Source organism: Schistocerca nitens, chromosome 9, assembly GCF_023898315.1.
Source record: "Schistocerca nitens isolate TAMUIC-IGC-003100 chromosome 9, iqSchNite1.1, whole genome shotgun sequence".
In the NCBI taxonomy this organism is placed as follows: Eukaryota; Metazoa; Arthropoda; class Insecta; order Orthoptera; family Acrididae; genus Schistocerca; species Schistocerca nitens.
Window position 1 is genome coordinate 367,675,816 of NC_064622.1, and position 26,025 is coordinate 367,701,840.

Consider the following 26,025-nt stretch of genomic DNA (forward strand, 5'->3'; position numbering starts at 1 on the left):
ACCGGGCAGCACTAATAAGAAGCGGAAAAGACCACTGTCTATAAATACACCGGCAACAGGGGAAGGAAACCCGAACGCAGGAGGCCACAATGCAGAAAAGACGCTGGTTGCACAAACAAAAATTCTTCAATTAACATTTAAACCTTTAACCAACTTAACTTGCAGTTTATCACAGAAACAGCAGGTGAACTCCGATGCAAAGGTTCCTCACACCCGACCGTGTCCACGTTGCCAGCGTACCCAACTGGGCACAGTCACGCAGCCACGCGCTCTGTCACCGGAGCCCTCGGCTTCTCTGCACCCACGGCGGCGAAATACCACTCCTCAGGCGAGTTATTAGTCCATCATTCCCGCCTCCAGACGGAAAATTTAAAGACATCCGTTGCCGCTCCCACGAAGTAGTGACTCGGAACCACAGCCGTGGACCCCGGGTGTTCACAGCAAGAGCTTACAGCCTTGTCCCGTCAACTCGTCCCACACGTCTCGCACCGCCAGGATAGACCACGCGGCTTCCCGGAACAACAGCCAACTCCACCGCTACGCCACGCCGCGGTCTCATCGTACGAAATTCTCTAATTCCCGATTTTAAAAACCGACCGACTCGTCACCGCTAGGCAACCAACGCGCCCCCCCCCCCCCCCCCCAAGGATCTTATTCCCTTACACAAGGCTAAGAGGAAGCAACGACTCGAAGATCGATAAGACCAGGCACGCCGCCAGAGGGGAATTTCAACAGAATCGTACGCAGCATAACGATAAACATGAAAGAATCAATTAACGATGGAATCGAAGGACTCAGAACAATCTTAACAGCGCGATATATGTTGAGAACCGACACACGGCTCGCCAGCATTTTGCTGTTTCGGCAGAGATGTCACACATTACAGTCTACCCAACTTTACAGAGCAGACAAGCCTCCGAACCCCACGTTCTGTGAAAAGCTGTGGACGTCCAACCATTTTACGCCTAGTTGTAGCTTCTCTGTCCTTCTACCTCTCTCCGTAGATGCTCACGACAGTAGCACGTAAACATTCGACCAGCTTCATCATTTTCGAGATACTCGTTCACAGACTCTGAGTAATAATAATCTGCCTTTTGTCAACGTCGCTTATCTCATTGCATATCTCGACTTAAATTCCATATCTTCACGAGGGTGATACCCCGTCCATGTCTGATCCGCTTACATATTTTTGTCACTGTGTCACGTGCCCACAGCACCACCAGGGAACATCCAACGTCGCGGTGCGCAGTGATCATAATTTTCTGGCTTATCAGTGTTAATCACTCTTCGGTTGAAGCTTCCGGGCTAAGAGGCCGTGGTCGATGTGTAAAAGTTCCACCTAATGTTTCGTCTCCATCTGCGGGAGACATCTGAGGTCGTCCGGCTACTGCAGTAGCTGGACGACCTCAGAAGATGTCTCCCGCAGATGGAGATGAAACGTTAGGCGGAAATTTTATACATTGACCACGGACTCTCAGCCCAGAAGTTTCACCTGAAGACAACACCGGCCGTGAAAGCCTACATTGATGGCGAATACCAGAGTGGTTCCTTAAACATGCTCTCAATGCCTCACCACTCCGTTCCGAAATGAGGCTGTGCTCCGCGCCTAGGGACGTGGGCCAGCCTCCTCAGAGCTCACCGCTGCCCTGAGTAGTGCAGTGTGGGACGCGTGGCTTGGTGCACGCAGCCACGCGTCGACGTTCACTTCTGCCGTAACCGTTCGCTCTCTTTGCAGAGGCGCTCCCGGAATCGCAGCTAGCAGCAAACCTCTCGTCTCGCCAGAGCCTAGTCGTCCCAGCGGTGCTGCTCCAGCATCACAGCGGACCTTTTCTTGTAAGTACACTACACACCACTACTCATGGTCTTCACATGTTCGTCTGCGAAACCGTATTCAAGTGTACAACCTTTACCGCGCATTGCTGATACTGAAAAAACAGCACGGCTGGTATATTTGATGACTTTTAATCTTCCAGGAAGTTTCATATCAGCGCACACTCCGCTGCAGAGCAAAAAGGAGTGCTAGTTCTGCGAGGTTCGCAGGAGAGCTTCTGTAAAGTTTGGAAGGTAGGAGACGAGGTACTGGCAGAAGTGGAGCTGTGAGGACGGAACGTGAGTCGTGCTTGGGTAGCTCAGTTGGTAGAGCACTTGCCCGCGAAAGGCAAAGGTCCGGCACACTGTTTTAATCTGCCAGAAAGTTTCATATCAGCGCACACTCCGCTGCAGAGTGAAAATCTCATTCTTGATGATTTTTGTTGTTTTCCAGAACTATTTGGTGCCTGGTCTGTCTCTGGTCCTTACATATCACCCGAAAGTAAAATTATTGACTGTAAATTATCACCCGTTATCAGTTCTTCATTTTCATTTGGTTTGCGAATACCCTGATTTAACAAGTGTTTGAACTGCGTCTTTATTTGCAGTTAGTGAGACGCACAGATTGCAGGCACCAGGAGCGGGGTTAAATTCCCAGAGAGATCTTAGAGATAGAGAGGTTTGTGGTGCTTTTCGTAAACGGGTTGCCGAAAATGCTGTGTTGCGCTTGTATAGCTTACAGATTAGAGCGTTAGCTTTCGAGACAAGCAGGTGAACGAGATCGGGTTCTAGTCTGTGAGGCTGACTGAGGAGCTTTGTTTATAGACAGTTTTGAAAAAAATTGGAAATTTGTGGTAAGGTCTTATGGGACCACACTGCTGAGGTCATCGGTCCCTAAGCTTACGCACTACTTAATCTAACTTAAACTAACTTACGCTAAGGACAAGACACACACCCATGCCAGAGGGAGGACTCGAAACGCCGACGGGGGCAGCAATTGTTCCTACCCCGCGCGGCGGAACAGTTTTCCAAGGTCCTTTACATAAAGCCTTTGCTGGAGCCCAGTTAAAACACGATAGCCCACAGACCAAAGTTTATACGATTCTCAAACAAATTGCAGACAAGGCTTTCGTCCGTATGAGTGTGACTATAAGTGACATGTACATATGCAGACTGAACCAAGGCTAGAATTCGAACCGTGTCTCCCACTCACTGTGCAGACGTGCTAACCACTACGTCACCCTGGCACAGTGCCGCGCGGGATTAGCCGAGCGGTCTAGGCCGCAGCAGTCATAGACAGTGCGGCTGGTCTCGGTGGAGGTTCGAGTCCTCCCTCGGGCATGGGTGTGAGTGTTTGCCGTAGGATAATTTAGGCTAAGTAGCGTGTAAGCTTAGGGACTGACAACCTTAGCAGTTAAGTCCCATAAGACATCACACACATTTGAACATTTTTTCACCCTGGCACAGTGACTTTGCAAAACTGCACAGACTACCCTAGCACGCCTCTCTCCTCAATCCAAATTCCCACGCACGCCTCACCCCACTTTGTATTCCCCATAACCTCGAACTGCATTGCAGAGGATCTCCCTGTATTGGTATAGCATCTCAGCATCGAACGAGACGTGGACTCCCGTTTAAGACACAGACATAGATGCCTTAATCAAATGAAACGATGTGGTTCCGTAGAGAGCAGGAGAGCCCGGTTCGAATCCTGGCCTTGGTGCAAGTTTTCATTCGCCGCTTCAGTCAGATTTTTGAAACTTGAGAGATTTCTGGAACCGCACAGTGTCATTTGATTAAAGCATTTGTTCCTGGGACTCAGGCAGGGTCCCCGTTTCGTTCGATGTTGAGGTGGTATTAAAGCGCAGTTGGAGAGTATCTGCAATGCTAATCGAGTTTGGGGGAATATCAAGTGGGCTGCTAATTGGGACCGTGGGACGCAGGCGTGCTAGGGTAGTCCGTACAGTTATGCAGAGCCATTATGCCATGGTAGCATGTGCCTAGTGAACAGCAGACTCAGGTTCGAATCCCAGCCTTAGCACAAATTTTCATTTGTCACTTCAGTTTGCATATGTACATCATAGATGTTTGAAGCTTGAAAAGGCCTCTGGAACCATGTGATGTCATTTGATCCTAAGTGTGGTGTTTAGGCAGTTTTTCCCGCTTTTTTAAAGCAAAATGTGGGCTGTTCCCCAATTTCCGCCTCCGAAAACGTGATACAGAAACACCTGGGATACCATAAAACACAGAACAAAGTTTACATAATTCGCAGACAGATGGCGCTCTCAGTACATTTCCCTTAGCTTATTTCTCTACTGTGGCGACAGCAATAGCATATGGCAACCAAGTTTGAAATTCTGGTTGTTTCAAAAGGATTCATGATTGGAGGTAGTAATTTGAGGCGAATTTTAACTTAAACAATGAAAGTAAAACTCCATCTTCGTGCCAGTTGTAACCCACCAGTTCATGTGGTTGCTAGCAGACTTATCCGTGCTACAGCTAGCCCGCTCGATCGTCCATTGCTCAGAGAGATGAAGGTAACACAATATCAGAAGGTGTTTTGCGTTCTCAATTTCAACAGGTACAGTCGTGAATTGTGATTTTCATAGAGGATATTGCACTGCACCTCTTGCAGGGCAAGGGGCGGAACGTCATTTGCCAACAATTTTGCCGGATCTTATGCTATCTGATTTTGTTTTGTGTTTGTGAAAAAACTTCGTTTGTGCTATCCTTGCAGTAACTTTGGCTGAAGTATGACTCCGCTCACCAAGATCAGTAACTGCAGTAACTCCAGATACGTGGGACGAGTTTGGCTACCATGTCCATGTTTTTCGGTTGTAAGGTGGAGCCCTCATTGAACAAAGGTTCAAATGGCTCTAAGCACTATGGAACAACATCTGAGGTCATCAGTCCCATAGACTTAGAACTACTTAAGCCTAACTAACCTAAGGACATCACACACATACATGCCCGAGGCAGCATTCGAAACTGCGACGGTAGCAGCCGCGTGGGTCCGGACTGAAGCGTCTAGCACCGCTCGGCCACAGCGGCCGGCCCTCGTTGAACATTTGTGAAACGTTAATGAGAAGTTTGATCCCAGCGACAACTGAAAAAGTACTCCAAGGCTGAATGTACATGAATTTAAAAGTTATTATCTTGTACGATCGGATGGTTCTTTTGATAATAAAAACTTTCTAGTCCTATGTCTAACTTATAATTTACTTCAAGTTTCTGTCTTCATTCGTAGAAGACATAATCTTGTGAAACTGGATGATGATTCTTTCAGGAAGACGCAGTAAAATATATTTTACAGCTGAGAAAAACGGTAGCTACGTAAATCAGATTTCACGCTAGGAAAGAGATTATTGCAAATGCGAGGTTGATTCATTTGAAAACGATGCTCTGGAAGTCCTTTCTCATCCTTGTCCTACGCGCGATTGTGTTTCGGTTGTCATTACCCCTAAGTCGAAGGGATCTTAAGTTATAATTTACCCTGTTCATCGTGATGCTCACAATTTAGTTTGGGTAGGCTGTAAATGAGTCATTTACTATTGGCATATGACTCATTCAAACATTAGATCTGTTTGCTATTTGCCCATCTTCTTGTCTCGCACGTTCAAGCAATATTTACGAGCTCCTCGTTCTAAAGCACTGTGAGGAAACTTTAACTTCCACAGAATTTTCGCAGTTAGATATGCACTCCGTAAGACACCTCTGTGTTGTCAGAGGAGATCTTAATAATTTTAATGCCAATGACAAAGTACGGGAAAGCGAAAGGAGCATGTAGCCGGCTGGGGTGGCCGAGCGGTTCTAGGCGCTACAGTCTGGAACCGCGCGACCGCCACGGTCGCAGGTTCGAATCCTGCCTCGGGCATGGATGTGTGTGATGTCCTTACGTTAGTTAGGTTAAAAATGGTTCAAATGGCTCTGAGCACTATGGGACTCAACTGCTGAGGTCATTAGTCCCCTAGAACTTAGAACTAGTTAAACCTAACTAACCTAAGGACATCACAAACATCCATGCCCGAGGCAGGATTCGAACCTGCGACCGTAGCGGTCTCGCGGTTCCGGACTGCAGCGCCTTTAACCGCACGGCCACTTCGGCCGGCGTTAGTTAAGTTTAAGTAGTTCTAAGTTCTAGGGGACTGATGACCTCAGAAGTCAAGTCCCATAGTGCTCAGAGCCATTTGAACCATTTTTTGAAAGGAGCATGTAATCGGGATGGGAAATAGCAGAATAATGAAAAGAGTTGACGACTGTAAGCCAGTGAGCAGAAAGTTATTAGAAAATCGAGAAAACATTTGGAAACCTAGGAGGTTGAAATGACTCATATAGGCACAAATTACTTGAAAGAGAAGGAGAAGGAGAAGGAAGAGGAAGCAACTAAACTCACAACTAGATTTTGGGAAAAAGTTCGTCCATAATTATCGCTAATTACCACAAGTTTCATCCACACGGTTACGCTGGCATGTTTCACATCTGTTAGTGAATCGTCAGAAGTCTGTTTCGCTACTTTCATTGCAGGGAAATGAGTTCCCTTTGTTTATTAATATCGTATTTATTTTCGTCACGCGATCTCCGTTTAGGTCCGTTTCTGTTTGGTGAATAACACATGGACATAATTCATAAAAATATTAGAGTACAGCTTTTTGATGCAAAGAACATGCTGTTGGTACGAGAAGCGGCGGCCTTTCTGACGCCTGGAGAACACTTGTGCATTCTGAAGCTTCTCAAGGTCCCTGATGCGGTGAAACGGCACTTCCTTGCTGCCGACGCTCACGGCCAAGGCGTGACCAAGAGGTGTAAGCAGGCCACGCAACATACAAAACATAAACAACACGGGCTGCAGTAGTAGTCTAGCTTTAAATGATTTTCACGTGTACAAAGTTTCGCTGTAGACTCCGATTATTCAGTTGTTGTTCCGTTCAATTTATTGCTGTCAACCCCTTGCACACGTCATCTGTATACAGGGTGTTACAAAAAGGTACGGCCAAACTTTCAGGAAACATTCCTCACACACCAATAAAGAAACGATGTTATGTGGTCATGGGTCCGGAAACGCTTAATTTCCATGTTAGAGCTCATTTCGTCAGTATGTACTGTACTTCCTCGATTCACCGCCAGTTGGCCCAATTGAAGGAAGATAATGTTGACTTCGATGCTTGTGTTGACATGCGACTCATTGCTCTACAGTACTAGCATCAAGCACATCAGTACGTAGCATCAACAGGTTAGTGTTCATCACGAACGTGGTTTTGCAGTCAGTGCAATGCTTATAAATGCGGAGTTGGCAGATGCCCATTTGATGTATGGATTAGCATGGGGCAATAGCCGTGGCGCGGCACGTTTGTATCGAGACAGATTTCCAGAACGAAGGTGTCCCGACAGGAAGACGTTCGAAGCAATTGATCGGCGTCTTAGGGAGCACGGAACATTCCAGCCCACGACTCGCGATTGGGGAAGACCTAGAACGACGAGGACACCTGCAATGGACGAGGCAGTTCTTCGTGCAGTTGACGATAACACTAATGTCAGCGTCAGAGACATTGCAGCTGTACAAGGTAACGTTGACCACGTCACTGTATGGAGAGTGCTACGGGAGAACCAGTTGTTTCCGTAACATGTACAGCGTGTGCAGGCACTATCAGCAGCTGATTGGCCTCCACGGGTACACTTCTGCGAATGGTTCATCCAACAATGTGTCAATCCTCATTTCAGTGCAAATGTTCTCTTTACGGATGAGGCTTCATTCCAACGTGATCAAATTGTAAATTTTCACAATCAACATGTGTGGGCTGACGAGAATCCGCACGCAATTGTGCAATCACGTCATCAACACAGATTTTCTGTGAACGTTTGGGCAGGCATTGTTGGTGATGTCTTGATTGGGTTCAAAAATGGTTCAAATGGCTCTGAGCACTATGGGACTTAACAGCTATGGTCATCAGTCCCATAGAACTTAGAACTACTTAAACCTAACTAACCTAAGGACATCACACAACACCCAGTCATCATGAGGCAGAGAAAAACCCTGACCCCGCCGGGAATCGAACCGGGAACCCGGGTGTGGGAAGCGAGAACGCTACCGCACGGCCAGGAGCTGCGGACTCTTGATTGGGCCCCATGTTCTTCCACATACGCTCAGTGGAGCACGTTATCATGATTTCATACGGGATACTCTACCTGTGCTGCTAGAACATGTGCCTTTACAAGTACGACACAACATGTGGAGCACGATGGAGCTCCTGCACATTTCAGTCGAAGTGTTCGTAGGCTTCTCAACAACAGATTCGGTGACCGATGGATTGGTAGAGGCGGACCAATTCCATGGCCTCCACGCTCTCCTGGCCTCAACCCTTTTGACTTTCATTTATGGGGGCATTTGAAAGCTCTTGTCTACGCAACCCCGGTACCAAATGTAGAGACTCTTCGTGCTCGTATTGTGGACGGCTGTGATACAATACGCCATTCTCCAGGGCTGCATCAGCGCATCAGGGATTCCATGCGACGGAGGGTGGATGCATGTATCCTCGCTAACGGAGGACATTTTGAACATTTCCTGTAACAAAGTGTTTGAAGTCACGCTGGTACGTTCTGTTGCTGTGTTTCCATTCCATGAGTAATGTGATTTGAAGAGAAGTAATAAAATGAGCTCTAACATGGAAAGTAAGCGTTTCCGGACACATGTCCACATAACATATTTTGTTTCTTTGTGTGTGAGGAATGTTTCCTGAAACTTTGGCCGTACCTTTTTGTGACACCCTGTATACATGCCACACGTTGAGCCATGTTCATAGTAGTGTACGTTCCTTCACCTAAGATACAGTGCGACACAAAATAAAGCTACAATATGTAGTACTATAATGGCTCTGAGCACTATGCGACTTAGCCGGCCGAAGTGGCCGTGCGGTTAAAGGCGCTGCAGTCTGGAACCGCAAGACCGCTACGGTCGCAGGTTCGAATCCTGCCTCGGGCATGGATATTTGTGATGTCCTTAGGTTAGTTAGGTTTAACTAGTTCTAAGTTCTAGGGGACTAATGACCTCAGCAGTTGAGTCCCATAGTGCTCAGAGCCATTTGAACCACTATGCGACTTAACTTCTGAGGTCATCAGTCTCCTAGAACTTAGAACTAATTAAACCTAACCTAAGGACATCACACACATCCATGCCCGAGGCAGGATTCGAACCTGCGACCGTAGCGGTCGCTCGGTTCCAGACTGTAGCGCCTAGAACCGCACGGCCACTCCGGCCGGCAAGATGTAGTACTTGTCAAAACCACAAGAAATGTTTCTGTAATTATGTGTTCCACACACCAATAGCTCTTGAGATATGGGCCCATCCGTCCTCTCGTTCCCAACTGTTTTTTTTTAACCTAAGTTCGACCTGCTGTGGGAGCCTCTGAGTAGCTAACGGGAGTATAATGGACAGGGACTGAGTATAGGTGGCGCTCGGTGGGACAGTGGATTGGCCGTGACACGTGCCGAGATAGTCCGTCCAATTACGATAACTCTGTGTCCCGGATGGCGCAGTGGTTACCGCACCTACCTAATAAGCAGGAGATCTCGGGTTCGAATCCTGGTCTGGTACACATTTTCGCTCGTCGCCACTGATTCCACTTAATTTCCCGCTGCAGTTGACAGCAGTGATCCTCCTGTAATTTACGTATAATGCTACGGAGAAGTAGACACTATAGGCAGTGCCGCAATTGGTTAACACTCATCCTGACACATCCTTCAGTTCTTCTTCGCAGTGAATCATTGATTCTTTCAAATACAGAGGGGTCCAAAAAATGTATGCACTGTTTAAAAGTCCATAACTATCAAACTAATTGACGGAGTTGTCTCATCTTTGGTAGTGCAATAGTTTGTAGTTCCGGCAATCGCCACACAAGCGTTGTATTGCGTTGTTTTGTTTTGTCAGATGACAGTCGCCAGGTAGTCAGTGTTTTGTTTTTAGCTGCACCTAGTTACTCGAGTAAACATGGCTGGCGCAAGGCTTACATTCGATGAAAGGAAGTCAGTTTTGAAGTGGAATTTTAAGTACGAAATCGATTCGTCGTATTCGAGACAAATTTGAAGCCGAAGGCTGTGTTAAAGATGTACACAAACAACGATCTGGACGACCTGTAACAGTAACAAGTTCAGATACTCCCGTCGTGTGTTACAACAATTCACTCGCTCACCGCAGAAGTCTGAGACAGTGCGCCCGTGAAACTGGAGCGAGTCGCTCAAGTGTTCGGTGAATTTTGAAGACAGCAAAGTGGAAGTGCTACATCCCACGATTGCTACACACAATGAACGAGGACGACCCAGATCGTAGAACGGAGTACTGCGAGTGGTTTACTAACATGGTGCGCAACGATGAAGAGCTTGCAGAGATGATTGTGTGATCTGATGAGGCACAGTTCAAACTCAATGGTACAGTAAATCGCCACAATTGCATCTACTGGTCCGCTGAAAATCCGAACGTCCATGTAGACAAAGCCGTGAATTTGCCAGGAGTAAATGTGTGGTGTGGGTTGTCTTACCGGGGCTTGATTGGGCCATTCTTCTTTGACGGCACAGTTACCGGTGAAGTGTACCTTCAGAAGCTTCGGACATCCATTTCACCTGCCACCCGAGACTTGTATAGAGACGGAAGAGTTCACTTTCAACAAGATGGTGCCCCCGACAACTACCAAAATCGTGTTAGGGCGTATCTCGACGAAAATCTACCAGGAAGATGGATAGGCCGTAGAGGTGCTGCGGAGTATCCACCATGTTCGCCAGACCTAACTCCTCTGGAGTTTTACCTGTGGGGAACACTAAAGGACCTCGTTTATCGACAAAAGCCACGCACATTGGATGAACTTCGAGAATACATCGTACATTCATGTGCAAATATCCTACTGAACACGTTGCAGTCAGTAGTTTGTGCTGCAGTTGGGCGGCATCGTTTGTGTGTGGATGTTAATGATGACAATTTCGAACACCTACAGTGATATCTTTAAGTTGGACTTTAAGCTACACTTTCACCAAAAATGAGACAACTCCGACAGTTAATTTGCAAGTTATGGACTTTTAAACAGTGGATACATTTTTTTGGACCCCTCTGTATATGTGGCTCCAGTCACACTGCACATAGTCGATGGATTGGGGATACACCTGCACGTACAAATGTCCCCATAGCCATAAATGCAACGGATTCAGATCCGTTGAACAGGGAGGCCTCGACCAATTCTTTGCTCATGAAACGTTGAGGTGAGGTATTGTCGCACGGGATGGTGCCCCTCCGTGCAGATACCACAAACCCGTCACCGAAAATTCCTACCCATACACTGACACTGAAGCTATCCTCAAGCTTCATATCCGCAACTGCTCGGCGAGTTGCAACAGCAACACGTGCGTGTTGTGGTAATTTATTATGCCATCTCTTGTGAATCTGTCCTCATATGTCAATAAAATGTAGGCTGTGAACTGCGTATTTTCACGAATCTGTTGTAGAAGTCATTGGCAGAACTGCAATCGGACATGATAGTCTGCTGGCCAAAGAGCATGCACGCGTTTCAGATGATTGGATAAAGTAACTACTCAAGCAGGAATTAACAGTAAAGCCAGTTCCGCAGACACTTGTTTCAGAATCATCTTCTGAATGTCACAATTCCTGTTCCTCCATATCCATCGTGCAAACTATGCGAGACTTACAGCGGTCCTTCGTTCTTGCTGTGAATGATTCGGTGTCTGGAATAGGCGCCTGCACATTCTTGCAGGTGAAATGGCGCGCTGCGGACTTGTACGGATTATGGACGTGGCGGTTAGTGCCATCGACTAACCAATCCTACCGAGTCTCTCATTTCTCTAGCGGAATAGCTGACCTCCATTACAGTGTTTGCAGTACAGTTTGTTCACACGGCGTTGAACCACTATCTTGTTCTGCTAACGTACGAGCTGCACAACCTCAACTGACCCATGTACGAGGGCAGTTCAATAAGTAATGCAGCACATTTTTTTTTTTCTGAAACAGGGGTTGTTTTATTCAGCATTGAAATACACCAGGTTACTCCCCAATCTTTTAGCTACACAACACTATTTTTCAACGTAATCTCCGTTCAATGCTAAGGCCTTACGCCACCTTGAAATGAGGGCCTGTATGCCTGCACGGTACCATTCCACTGGTCGATGTCGGAGCCAACGTCGTACTGCATCAATAACTTCTTCATCATCTGCGTAGTGCCTCTCACGGATTGCGTCCTTCATCGGGCCAAACATATGGAAATCCGACGGTGCGAGATCGGGGCTGTAGGGTGCATGAGGAAGAACAGTCCACTGAAGTTTTGTGAGCTCCTCTCGTGTGCGAAGACTTGTGTGAGGTCTTGCGTTGTCATGAAGAAGGAGAAGTTCGTTCAGATATTTGTGCCTACGAACACGCTGAAGTCGTTTCTTCAATTTCTGAAGAGTAGCACAATACACTTCAGAGTTGATCGTTTGACCGTGGGGAAGGACATCGAACAGAATAACCCCTTCAGCGTCCCAGAAGACTGTAACCATGACTTTACCGGCTGAGGGTATGGCTTTAAACTTTTTCTTGGTAGGGGAGTGGGTGTGGCGCCACTCCATTGATTGCCGTTTTGTTTCAGGTTCGAAGTGATGAACCCATGTTTCATCGCCTGTAACAATCTTTGACAAGAAATTGTCACCCTCAGCCACATGACGAGCAAGCAATTCCGCACAGATGGTTCGCCTTTGCTCTTTATGGTGTTCGGTTAGACAACGAGGGACCCAGCGGGAACAAACCTTTGAATATCCCAACTGGTGAACAATTGTGACAGCACTACCAACAGAGATGTCAAGTTGAGCACTGAGTTGTTTGATGGTGATCCGTCGATCATCTCGAACGAGTGAGTTCGCACGCTCCGCCATTGCAGGAGTCACAGCTGTGCACGGCCGGCCCGCACACGGGAGATCAGACAGTCTTGCTTGACCTTGCGGCGATGATGACACACGCTTTGCCCAACGACTCACCGTGCTTTTGTCCACTGCCTGATCACCGTAGACATTCTGCAAGCGCCTATGAATATCTGAGATGCCCTGGTTTTCCGCCAAAAGAAACTCGATCACTGCCCGTTGTTTGCAACGCACATCCGTTACAGACGCCATTTTAACAGCTCCGTACAGCGCTGCCACCTGTCGGAAGTCAATGAAACTATACGAGACGAAGCGGGAATGTTTGAAAATATTCCACAAGAAATTTCCGGTTTTTTCAACCAAAATTGGCCGAGAAAAAAAATGTGTTGCATTACTTATTGAACTGCCCTCGTAGTAGATCGTTGCACTGCTGTGACGTATCTGCACCATCTCAGTGACCTGCATATCACAATCATTTGGACTTGACAAAAGTAACACGGCCTGTGCCACCGAATACTGCACGTCACTCGTCACAAATAACACAGCTCATATCTCAACAGGTATTGGTTTCCAGACATAAGTTCAAAATTTCTGCACACTTTAGGATAATATTGAAGAAAATAATTTATTTTATACGAGGGTTGGAACAATAATAGTAGCAACTACTTATTTAAAGCTCGTACAAAATAGATACGTGTTTCAATGTTTTACTGACCTACAAAGTAGTCACCAGCATTGTGTATAACCCGTCGCCAGCGATGCGGAAGTCGTAGAATACTCTTAGCAGTGCCAGTTGTGTTGACAGTTCGAGTGGCGCTGTCTATTGCCCGACGAATTTGTAACAGTTCTGAAGCGAATGCCGTGAAGTGTTTCCTTCAGTTTAGAAATCGAGTTGAACTTACGAGGGCTTAAGTCAGGGTAGTGCAGTACGTGGTATAGCACCTAGCAGCCCCATCAGCCAAACAAATCAGAAAGAGTTTGCACTGTACCTGTTTGAGCATTGTCCTGCAAAATGATGGTCAGGTCCTGCAGAAAGGGTCATTACTTCTAAGCTGGTCGTAGGTTGTGTTCCAAAAATGAACAGCATAGAGGCCGAAGTGATGACACTTTCTGCAAGACCTGATCATCATTTTGGAGGACAATGCTCAAGCACATACAGTGCAAGCGGTTACTGATTTGTTTGGCTGATGGGGCTGCTAAGTGTTATACCACCTACTGCACTCCCCTGACTTAAGCCCTCGTAAGTTCAACTCGATTTCTAAACTGAAGGAAACACTTCACGGCATTCGCTTCAGAACTGCTACATTGTCGTCGGACAATAGACCGCGCCGTTCGAACTGTCAACACAACTGGCACTGCTAAGAGTATCCTACGACTTCCACATCGCTGGCAAAGAGTTGTAGACAATGCTGGTGACTAGTTTGAAGGTCAGTGCAACTTTTAAACACTTATCTATTTTGTGCGAGCTGTAAATAAATAGTTGCCACTGTTAAAGTTCCAACCCTCGTAATATACCTTTACAGGCCTTCAGTACAATCTCAATTCTTGCTTATGGCAGCTTTGCAACGCTTTGGTAAGTTCTGTATTCTGGATAGGGCACCTACAGTGTTGAGCTGTCTGATTACACGGATCACCTCACTGGAAGCTTCATCAATTCTATCAAAACGTTTTCCACAGAGTTGCTCCTTCATTTCTGGAAACAAATCGGATTCCATTGGGCTCATATCGGGAAGATTATCCCATACATATTTTTGGGTCATTTCTCTCACCAGTAGGGCAATATGCGGTCATGCATTATCGTGAAAAACGAGGACACCAGTTGCGGCCATGTCGGGCCTTCTTTTTTCGGGTACAAAACATTTTGCCCCGGGAAAGTCCGTAACAGGCGCGTACTACAAATAGTATACCCTATTTGCCAGTAAAATCTGCGCACTCCATTGAGATTCTTTCACTGGTCTTCGCTATTGAGTATTGTACAGGGCAGCCATAGCTTCATTCAAATGACATGAAGTTCGTACTCGGTTCTAGACGGAATGCAAAATGACTTATCAAGCGTAAACTACTTCTTATGACATTCGGATTCGACCGCAGGTGGAAACTACGGATGACGTATTAACAAACCATCCGGACATGGATGCTAACGACCAGACCACCGGTGAAGTGATGAACTTAGTTTAAACACACAAAGCCAGCTCGTGCAGTAACTCATAATGCCAAGGTATTTCCAGACATAGCACCTGCCATGGACCCACTAACGAATGGCGTTGCCATACCTCACCACATGGTTGTCAGGAACTGAAACCAAACAATGACACGCGCACACAGGGACCTTGTTGGATAACGCAGTGCTTGTAGATTAATCTTCTTGATCGTTGATATGGCTGTCATCCTCTCTCCGTTTATTTTTCCAACAGTTTACCTTCTCAGTAAACTGTTTTCTGTCTAGTACTTACAATGGACCTTTCTGAGCTCTATCGAGGTCGTTTTTACTCGTTTTCTACATGGTATATTCTTTAATTTTCGTATATGCGTCGTAATTTTGTGTGTAGGTCTCACTGTTGGGAGTATTTCAACATGTCCATAAAATTTTAGTCTTCGTTCTCTAATGTCTGCTGCCAGGTTTGATAACTTCTCTGTTACTTTGCGGGATTTCAGTCTGTATCCCTCCTCCGTTCTTTCTTTTTTCTGGGCCAAGAATTTTCCTCATAATCCTCCAGGATGTTTTCCAGAACGTCTTTTATATTGAGAATTAAAGTTTTGCATACATCAGGTTTGATCGCCGTATTGTAGTGTCTAATCCAAGGCACGTGTGTATGCAGATGGACTTCTTGTTGTCGATGTTATGCGTTCTCTATAGAGTTTCTGTAATCGAACTGTCTATGCTTATAATATCTCACGGAAATACTTGAAGTGACTGACACTCTAGATTTGTCCGTATTTTGCGTTCGATTTCTGAAAGTTAAATTTAGTGCAAATAATTCAATTTTTACAAAAAAGATTTGTAGGCCAGCTTTTTCATCTCATTTTTTGAGGACTTCTGTCTCTTTGATTGCTGAGATTTCACTGTCCGCAATCGTCTGCGAAAGGTAAGTCGAGTAGGCTTTCAGTGGTTTTGGTTTTCTAATTCTTTTTCCTCTTCTCTAATGACTTATTTAAGATGAGATTGAAGAGTAGTGGTGACAGTCCACCTCCTTGTCGGACACTGGTCTTAATTGGAAAGGGCTCTGATATTTTTCTCACATTTTTACTTTGGACTTCGTGTTAGTGAGTGTTAGCTTGGTGAGGCTTTGTCTTTGTGGCTAGAGCCTGCCCTCCAACTCTAGAAGAAGTTAAAGAAATAATCAAGTCACTCAAGAATCGTAGAGCACCAGGAGAAGATGGCATCATCGCGGAAATCTGGAAGTTACAAGACCCAGAACTCACCAAAGACATCCACAGGATCTTGGAAGACATCTGGAAGACTGGAAAACTGCCCTGATACACCCACTACACAAAAAAGGTGACAAGACTGACCCGAACAACTACAGAGGAATATCCCTACTACCGGTCACATACAAGATCCTCTCTAAAACTTTACTAAACAGACTAGAATGCCAGACCGACCACTTGATTAGGGAATACCAAGCAGGCTTCCGTAAAGGGCGGTCTTGTGCGGAACAAATTTGGAACCTGAAAATGATTTTACAACACAAACAGGACCTGATCATTACCTTTGTTGACTTCAAAAAGGCGTACGACTCTATCGGCCGGAAAACTCTCTTCAAAATTCTAGCAGAATACAAAGTAGACAACAAAACACGGGCTATCATAGAGCAAACCTTAACCAACACGACCTCCAAAGTAAAGTTCTGTGGGGAACTATCAGAGCCCTTTGAAATTCGCACAGATGTCCGACAAGGCGATGGCCTCTCACCTCTCCTTTTCAATCTGGTGTTAGATAAGGTCATAAAAGAATGGGAAACATCACAACATGGGATAACCTTAGGAAACCTACAGATTAAATGCCTGGCTTTTGCAGACGATTTGGCGATTGTCACGAAAGGTATAAAGGAAACAAAAGACGCTATTGAAAAACTGCACGAAATCGCTTCCAAAACTGGACTACAGATCTCTTACGAAAAGACACAGTTTATGAGCACAAAGAAACTCTCATCTCTGAACACAAAGTATGGCACGATTTACAAAACGGCAAACTTCAAATACCTCGGTGAAACACTACAAATGAGTGGACATAACAGAGACTCAAACGAAGAAAGAAAGACTAAACTGAACAAGGCATACAAAGTAGTGTGGAATCATTACAACAAGAAGTCTATCTCACAAAAAGCCAAATTACGCCATTACGACACGGTGGTGCTCCCCGAGGCACTATATGCAGCAGAGACCACACTAATCCTAGGGCATACACGTATCAGACAATTAGAAAAAGTAGAACGGAAAATACTTAGGAAAATATTTGGCGCAACTAACAACAATGGAATATGGATCAAGAAACCTACAGAGGAACTGTACAAACATACGGAGACAATCACAGAAAAGATTAGAAAATGCAGACTACAATTCTATGGACACCTATACAGAATGCCATCACACAGGCTGACCAAACAGATCTTTGACTGGGTAACCACTAGAAACAACAAATGGGTGGCAGAGGTAGAAAACGACCAGAACCAACTCAACATAACAACAGACACAATAAACGACAGAATAAAATTCAGAAACATCATTAAGAAAAGTAAACTACATGAGATGCAATGTGACGAACAGCCATAAAATGGACCGAAGAACGCAAGCAAGATTACAGCCAGAAGATGAAAGAAATATGGGCAACCAAAAAGGCAATCAAGATGAAGCCGAAGACACAAAGCCGACAAGAAGCATGGACAGAGGACCGGGAACAGAAACACAGCGAGCGAATGAGGGAAGTTTGGGCAGCAAGGAAGGCAGCAAAAGGAACTGGCCATGTAGTTTAGTCCAAATGCGCTCTTTAAGGTTAAAACACCAATAATATATATATATATATATATATATATATATATATATATATATATATCTTCTTTACTTTCTCAGACGTTAAGTCTGGTTAAGAATGGAAAGTGACGCGGACCTTGATCAAGCGTCACTTCCTATTAACTGTACGGTATGTGTTATATTGCATTTAGGAACTTTCGGGTAATTGAACATGTATCAATAATTACGGATTTCTGTAGTTGTATATATATGTTTGGATGTAGCTGTATTGCATTGATGTACTGGTGGATATTGTGTGGTATGACTCCTGTAGTTGATAGTATAATTGGTATGATGTCAACTTTATCCTGATGCCACATGTCTTTGACTTCCTCAGCCAGTTGGATGTATTTTTCAATTTTTTCTCCTGTTTTCTTTTGTATATTTGTTGTATTGGGTATGGATATTTCGATTAGTTGTGTTAATTTCTTCTTTTTATTGGTGAGTATGATGTCAGGTTTGTTATGTGGCGTTGTTTTATCTGTTATAATGGTTCTGTTCCAGTATAATTTGTATTCATCATTCTCCAGTACATTTTGTGGTGCATACTTGTATGTAGGAACTTGTTGTTTTAAAAGTTTATGTTGTAAGGCAAGCTGTTGATGTATTATTTTTGCGACATTGTCATGTCTTCTGGGGTATTCTGTATTTGCTAGTATTGTACATCCGCTTGTGATGTGATCTACTGTTTCTATTTGTTGTTTACAAAGTCTGCATTTATCTGTTGTGGTATTGGGATCTTTAATAATATGCTTGCTGTAATACCTGGTGTTTATTGTTTGATCCTGTATTGCAATCATGAATCCTTCTGTCTCACTGTATATATTGCCTTTTCTTAGCCATGTGTTGGATGCGTCTTGATCGATGTGTGGCTGTGTTGCCATGAAGTGTTTTCTTTTTCCAATTTACTTTCTTCGTATCTGTTGATGTTATGTGATCTAAAGGGTTGTAGAAGTGGTTATGAAATTGCAGTGGTGTAGCCGATGTATTTATATGAGTGATTGCCTTGTGTATTTTGCTAGTTTCTGCTCGTTCTAGAAAGAATTTTCTTAAATTGTCTACCTGTCCATAATGTAGGTTTTTTATGTCGATAAATCCCCTTCCTTAACTCTCTTTTTGCTGCAAGTAAATAATAATGAAGCTATTGTGTCTCCAACCTCTGCTGTTCATTCAAATAACCTGAATTAACTGTTCCATAAGTATATGCGTGTTAAGTAGATAAACTCATATTCTCATATTCTAATGACTAATTAGCTAACCTTTATTGTTCATTCTCTTTCTTTTAAGTCCTGTCGTAATTTTAATTTTTTCTCTTTAATCTACGTAATATGCTGCGCATGATATATTAATTATTAAGAAGTGTTAAATTTCACTCAGTTAATAAGTTAAAAAAATGTGTGTGAAATCTTATGGGACTTAACTGCTAAGGTCATCAGTCCCTAAGCTTACACACTACTTAACCTAAATTATCCTAAGGACAAACACACACACCCATGCCCATGCCCGAGGGAGGACTCGAACCTTCGCCGGGACCAGCCGCACAGTCCATGACTGCAGCGCCTTAGACCGCTTTTTTTTAAAATTTTTTTTATTTGTTATTTTTTTGTTAGTAACAATAATATTTTATTTATTCATTTAATTTTAATGTCCCAACAGAAAAATCATATATAAAAAAGAAGGGAAAGAAATATAGGGCCGAAGTGCATCCTCGTCACTTCACTGGGAGTACATCCTATCCCTCGAAACAACGTAAAACTGGGACTCCCCACCACTTCGGGGGGTTACGAAACATGCTGCCTAGAAAGTTCGCAAAATGCGTTTTATATTTAGAGTGGCGTCAGATGGTTTCGTGTTGTTCTAGTAGATAATGCCAATAGTCTATGCCCGATATCAAGGTCCGCGAGAGCACGTAGTGCGATGCGTGTCCTCCAATCCATCGGATTGCCGAATTTTTTTGTGAGGGGAAAAAGACAGCGTCAGGGAAAAATAAAGCGTCCGTCGTGATCGTGGATTCGTCGGTGCGTCGGAGGAGGGCCATGATGCGTTGCATCAGCCGCCAAACATCCTTTGCCCCACCGCACCGCAGAGAATGTTCGTCGGTGTCCTGCATGCCACATATAAAGGCCTGGCCAGACAGAATGCGGCCTGACCGTCCGGCCTGTGGCCTTGAACCGCAGCCGGCAGGCCGCACTGTTGAATTTTTTATTTTCAGACAATTATTATCTGTCCTTCCGTCCGTCCGATGCGAGGTAACTGCGCCGTAGTATGGGGACGGTACACCTAAACAAAGATCGAAACACACGACGTCAGTCGATTACAGCGCACGGAAGAGAGAGTATTCCTGCTAACGAGGCTCCCTGGCTGGCAGTTGACTGTTCGCTACTTGGACGAGAGTGCATTAAATACGTGAGATGTATTCCGTGGGCAATATGAATCCAGCAAATATATCTCGCGAAAATAAAGAAGCTCACGCTAACCACAGGACCACGGCGCTCCTGAGCTCACACTATCCTTGATGTTGCATATCTTGCACATGGACTACTCAGTTTGTATATTTTGCCTTTTTTTCATAGTTTCACACAGCTTCTTCCTGTTTTCTCGATTGATCTGTGTTCAGTTTTTCAAGGCCTATCCACTGTGCCAACTTATAACCAAATCTGAGGGGGGTGCGATGGGGAGGTTCCCTTGTAAGTAATACCTGCAAACTCCCATGAGCTGACGTGTGTGTGACTGCGTAAGTCAGCTTCCAGAATTTCGTCACCTACGGTCGTGAACCAGTCAACAGCCTTTGCTAGAGGTCGTTGATAGAGGCGCCATTAACGCCGTGTCCACCTCCCGGCTCGTGCCACTCTGCACGGAGCAGCCGCAGCCGTCCGCGCAATGCCCACGAGCCACTTTAGCGGCGATAGCGCCAGGCAGATGGCGACACCTGTCCCCTATCAGCCAGCTTTCCCCTGTCTGCGCGCCGGCCAGAGATAATGCGACAAGAGAAACTCCCGCGACCTTAGGCACTCGCCGCAGTCAGTTCAGGGAATTGGATGGAGCTGGTTAAGAGATGCCCATTGTTTCCCAAAACAGTCGGTTTCTGTTGTGCACCGAATAAATGTTTTAACCGGAATGTTCCGTAGACGCACCGAACAAACAACCGTGCCCAGGACTTTGAAGAAATCACAGCAAGAGGTTGAGGTTGTTGTGGAGGAGGAGACCAGACTGCGAGGTCATCGGTCACATCGGATTAGGGAAGGACGGGGAAGGAAGTCGGCCGTGCCCTTTCAAAGGAACCATCCCGGCATTTGCGTGGAGCGATTTAGGGAAATCACGGAAAACCTAATTCAGGATGGCCGGACGAGGGATTGAACCGTCGTCCTCCCGAATGCGAGCCCGTTTACAAGAAGAACACCAGAAGTGATCCCCAAAACTACCGTCGAGCATCCTTGATACACATGCGTTGCAAAAGCTTAGAAATTTTGAGCACAAACGTAATGAGGTATATCGAACAAAATGACCACTCCATACCGACCAGCATGGATGTCCAAACATCCATCATGCGAAACCCAATTTATGCTTCTTTCACATGGCATTCTGACAGCCATGTATCAAGTTTTCTCTATTTCCCTAGGGCATTCGATTCAATATCACACCTACGCTTATTATTAAAAGTACAGTCGTGTGCGCTACAAAGTGAAATTTGTCATTCCATTTACCATTTATTGGTAGGGAGCACGCAGCATGTCATCTTGGATGGAGAGTCGTGGACAGATGTAGAAGTAACTTTGAATGTGGCCGAGGGAGGTCTTTTGAGACCCTTACTGATCATAGTGTATATTAATGACCTCGCAGACCATCATCTGTGCACGCACTCGTTACCCTTGCACGGCTTTCTTTCCAGCCAGATGTTCCTCATTTCCCAGTGTTCTTAGCTGGTGTAGTCCTCGTAAATTTCCTTTCCCCGGAGCTCGACATACCAGAAAACATTTTTTTTTGTACACCTATAAATTCTTTTTATATCTGCTACTATCATTATTATTATCACTGTTATTATTATCATTAGTGGCAGGAGCAGCAACAGCTATAATACAAGTACTGCCAGTACTAACTTCGTTAGTTCATAGCAACTATTATTTACTCACGTCGCCACTACAAACACTCAGATCATTTTAATGTTATATGTCATATTAAAATGTTAATTCTTAGGTAATTATGGTGTAAAAAAAGCACTGTATGTCTGAAACCCGGGCCTTTTCCATGATTTCCCTAAATCGTTAGAGGCAGACGCCGGGATGGCTCCTTCGAAAGGACACGGCCGACTTCCTTCCCCGTCCTTCCCTAATCCGATGAAACCGATGACCTCGTAGTTTGGTCTCTTCCCCAAGAACAACCAACCAACCAACCAAACCCGGGTCCGACGTGGGACACGGCCTGGTGACCCTAATCCGATCAGGTTAAATAAATAAATATAAATAAGAATTAATAAATAGTAGCCTAAGGCTTTACTCATATGGTGCAGTTTAATAAAGTACTTTCCGAAAAAAACTGCACAAATATTCAGTGAGATATTAATAAGATTTCCAAATAGTGCAAAGATTGGCAACTTGCTTTTAGTGTCCAGAAATGCAAAATTGGGCTCTTCGTGAAGCGAAAAAATGTATTTCAGAATGAAAACATTCTTACAAGGGAACGTCCCCATCGCACCTCCCTCAGATTTAGTTATAAGTTGGCACAGTGGATAGGCCTTGAAAAACTGAACACAGATCAATCGAGAAAACAGGAAGAAGTTGTGTGGAACTATGAAAAAAAAAAGCAAAATATAAAAACTGAGTAGTCCATGTGCAGGATAGACAACATCAAGGATAGCGTGAGCGCAGGAGCACCGTGGTCCCGTGGTTAGCGTGAGCACTTCCGGAACGAGAGGTCCTTGGTTCAAGTCTGCCCTCGAGTGAAAAGTTTAATTTTTTATTTTCACACAATTATCAAATTTCAGGCACTCACACATAATCAACTTCGCACTCCAAAATTCCAGGACGCGTTCAGATTTGCTTGGACATATGCAGGATTTGACGGTCTACACACGGAAAAATTTGAAAACGTTAAAAACATATGTTTCGACGGAGCACAGGGAAAACTGTGCGACTGTGAAACTGTTGCATTCATTTGTTGCAGTTTATGTGACAAACATGTTTTCATCACTTTTTTGGGAGTGATTATCAAATCCACAAGAAAACCTAAATCGGAAAAGGTAGAAGAATCTTTTTACCCATTCGCCAAGTGTACAAGTTAGGTGGGTCGACAACATATTCCTGTCATGTGGAGCACATGCTGTCACCAGTGTCGTATAGAATATATCAGACGCGTTTTCCTGTGGAGGAATCGGTTGACCTGTGACCTTGCGATCAAATGTTTTCGGTTCCCATTGGAGAGGCACGTCCTTTCGTCTACTAATCGCACGGTTTTGCGGTGCGATCGCAAAACACAGACACTAAACTTATTACAGTGAACAGAGACGTCAATGAATGAACGGACAGATCATAACTTTGCGAAAATAAAGAAATTAAAATTTTCACTTTAGGGAAGACTTGAACCAAGTACTTCTCGTACCGCAGGTGCTCACGCTAACCACGGGACCACGGCGCTCCTGAACTCACACTCTCCTTGATGTTGCCTATGTTGCGCATGGACTACTCAGTTTGTATATTTTGCTTATTTTTTCATAGTTCCACACAACTTCTTCCTGTTTTCTCGATTGATCTGTGTTCAGTTTTTCAAGGCCTATCCACTGTGCCAACTTATAACTAAATCTGAGGGGGGTGCGATGGGGAGGTTCCCTTGTTAGTTGCGAAATTATTTAATATCAATGACGCGTTTCACCCTTTTGGGGCATCATCAGACTGAATAAAAGTGGGTGGATATGAAAGCCATCTGTCGTAATGCCATATAATATGGAAAATGAATGCTGCGTGCGGCTCACACCGCGCTTATTTTGTGTTCAAGATCCGCCTTGCATTTGATATGTTTTTATGACCGATAGATTACACATACAGTTACTGCTGCGTCCGTATTGCATTTTATACGACGGATGGCTTTCATACCCAGCTACTTTTATACAATCTGATGGCGCCCCAAAAGAGTGAAACGTGTAATTAACATTAAATAATATCGCAACGAATACTGTTTTTGTTCTCAAATAATTCGAAACAGGTTGCTGTAGCACCCTGCCACAAGGGGATGGAACAATTTTTACGAAAAAATGTAGTATCCTATTACTTTAATGCCAGTGAGTTAACAGTTGATATTGGCCAACTCATATGAATACGGGGGTATAACAGCTTGAAGAGACATGCAATGAAATGATCACATAGGCTCAGTCACGGACAAATCATGTGGTAGACTTCGATTTTTTGGTAGAAAACTGTGCAATTCTATAAAGGAGATTACTTACTAATTTCTCGCGCGACTCATCCCAGTCGACTGCTCACATGTGTGCGACCCATACGAAAGAGGATTAACAGGGGGTGTTGATTGTACAGAGAAAAGGGCAGCATAAACGGGTACATATTTGTTTGACCCTTGAGAGAGTATGTCCGCCCCCTTTAGCTGAGTGGTCTGCGCGGCAGAATGCCACGCCAAGGGGCCCGGTTTCGATTCCTGGCTGGGGCAGGAGATTTTCTGCGCCTAGGGACTGGGTGTTGTATTGTCCTCATCATCATTTCATCCCCCTCTCCGACGCGCAAGTCGCCCAATGTCGCGTCGAATGCAATAACTACTTGCCCTCGGCGGCCGAACTTCCCTCACTGGGAGACTCCCAGCCCACAATGCCGTACGCTCATTTTTTTTCCGGAGAGTATCACTGAAATACTAAAAAAGCTGAATTGTCAGATATTTAGAGATAGACGTAAACTATCCTGAAAAAAGCCTAGTTACAAAGTTTCAAGAACCGGCTTTAAATGATGACTGAGGGAATATACCACGACTTCCTACGTGTCGCTCCCATACGAATCTTGAGGACATGATTAGATTAATTACAGTGAGCTGTACTGTCTGCCACCCAACTGCCCAAAGATATATTTTAAATTCTTTTTTAAGTAGGTTTTACTACGAACTGCTACCAATCGATACTCCATCTCAAACTTTTACACCGCTGTTATCCTCACTGGCTTGTTTTCTGAAAGAAGAGAGAAACTGTGTTTGTTTCTGGTTAGCGTAGTTTGTAGATGGGCGTAACTTTAAAGACGATCAGCTATCGCTAATGTCACGAAAGAAAATTATACGAGAAAGCAGTGCAATTAACGACTTACGGAATCGACGTGTTGTTGCTATGATTGCACATATATCAGTTCAATAATTTTGGAATTTTACTGGCTGTTGAGTTCTGTGGCGGCGGATTACGTTGTTTTAGTATCCAGCCACTTTGTTATTTACTTTTATTGACGTTAATATGCATTTCTGTTTTGCACTCCTTTTTTGTACAAAACAGAAGTAAAAAAGTGTTTGTATCACATCCATGAGGGCAAAAATCGGAATAACAACAAACGAGAGTAGAAAATAAGTACACCGCAAATATACAACTCGCGAAGTGTAGCAGCTAAGTAGTTTTTACAGGGCAGCTGCTGCATTCAATTTATCTGCCTATGTTGTAACTATGTATTGACTGTAGACTCAAATATATATGACGCTAATTGAATATGGGTGAAAGGCCGAAACATGGTGTTAGATTAAATAAAAATACATATCAAAGTGGCTTTTGTTGTATTTATTAAAATAACAAATCAGTTCATATTGAGAATAAAATGTTAAACTATTTCATTCAGCCGGCCGCTGTGGCCGAGCGCTTCTAGGCGCTTCAGTCCGGAACCGCGATGCTGCTACGGTCGCAGGTTCGAATCCTGCCTCGGGCATGGATGTGTGTGTGTTTTTAGGTTAGTTAGGTTTAAGTAGTTCTAAGTCTAGGGGACTGATGACCTCAGATGTTAAGTCCCATAGTGCTTAGAGCCATTTGAATTTATTTCATTCATTGCAGTGATAAAGTGTCCCGCGTCAGATAATACTAATGTCTGTAAATGAAATAAGTTCCAATAGTATCCCAACCATAAACACTGCGAGAACTTTGTCCGAACGGTCCACAAACAGTAAGCAGGAAGAGTAAAGCTCGTATTATTTCGAACTATTGGTGCAGAAATTTTTAAAAATGGGTGTCTGAATCAGCGTATCTATAACAAATTGTTAGGATACTATATGGCACAGAGGCACTTAGACACACTTCCAGCACTCCATACGTGAACGAAATGGGAAGAGGCCCTGATAACTGTTAATATGAGAAGCAGTCTA

At 44.5% G+C, this 26,025-nt stretch overlaps 1 protein-coding gene across 2 annotated transcripts in view; it reads left to right on the top strand.

The window, feature by feature from the left end:
* The window catches only part of LOC126203313 (fatty acyl-CoA reductase 1-like), a 278,046-nt gene that overhangs the window by 132,031 nt on the left and 119,990 nt on the right, over positions 1-26,025 (top strand). For both annotated transcript variants that reach the window (XM_049937580.1, XM_049937579.1), the window contains one exon: positions 1,736-1,833. The gene's annotated coding sequence lies outside the window, so the exon portion shown is untranslated. The remainder of the gene's footprint in view (positions 1-1,735; positions 1,834-26,025) is intronic.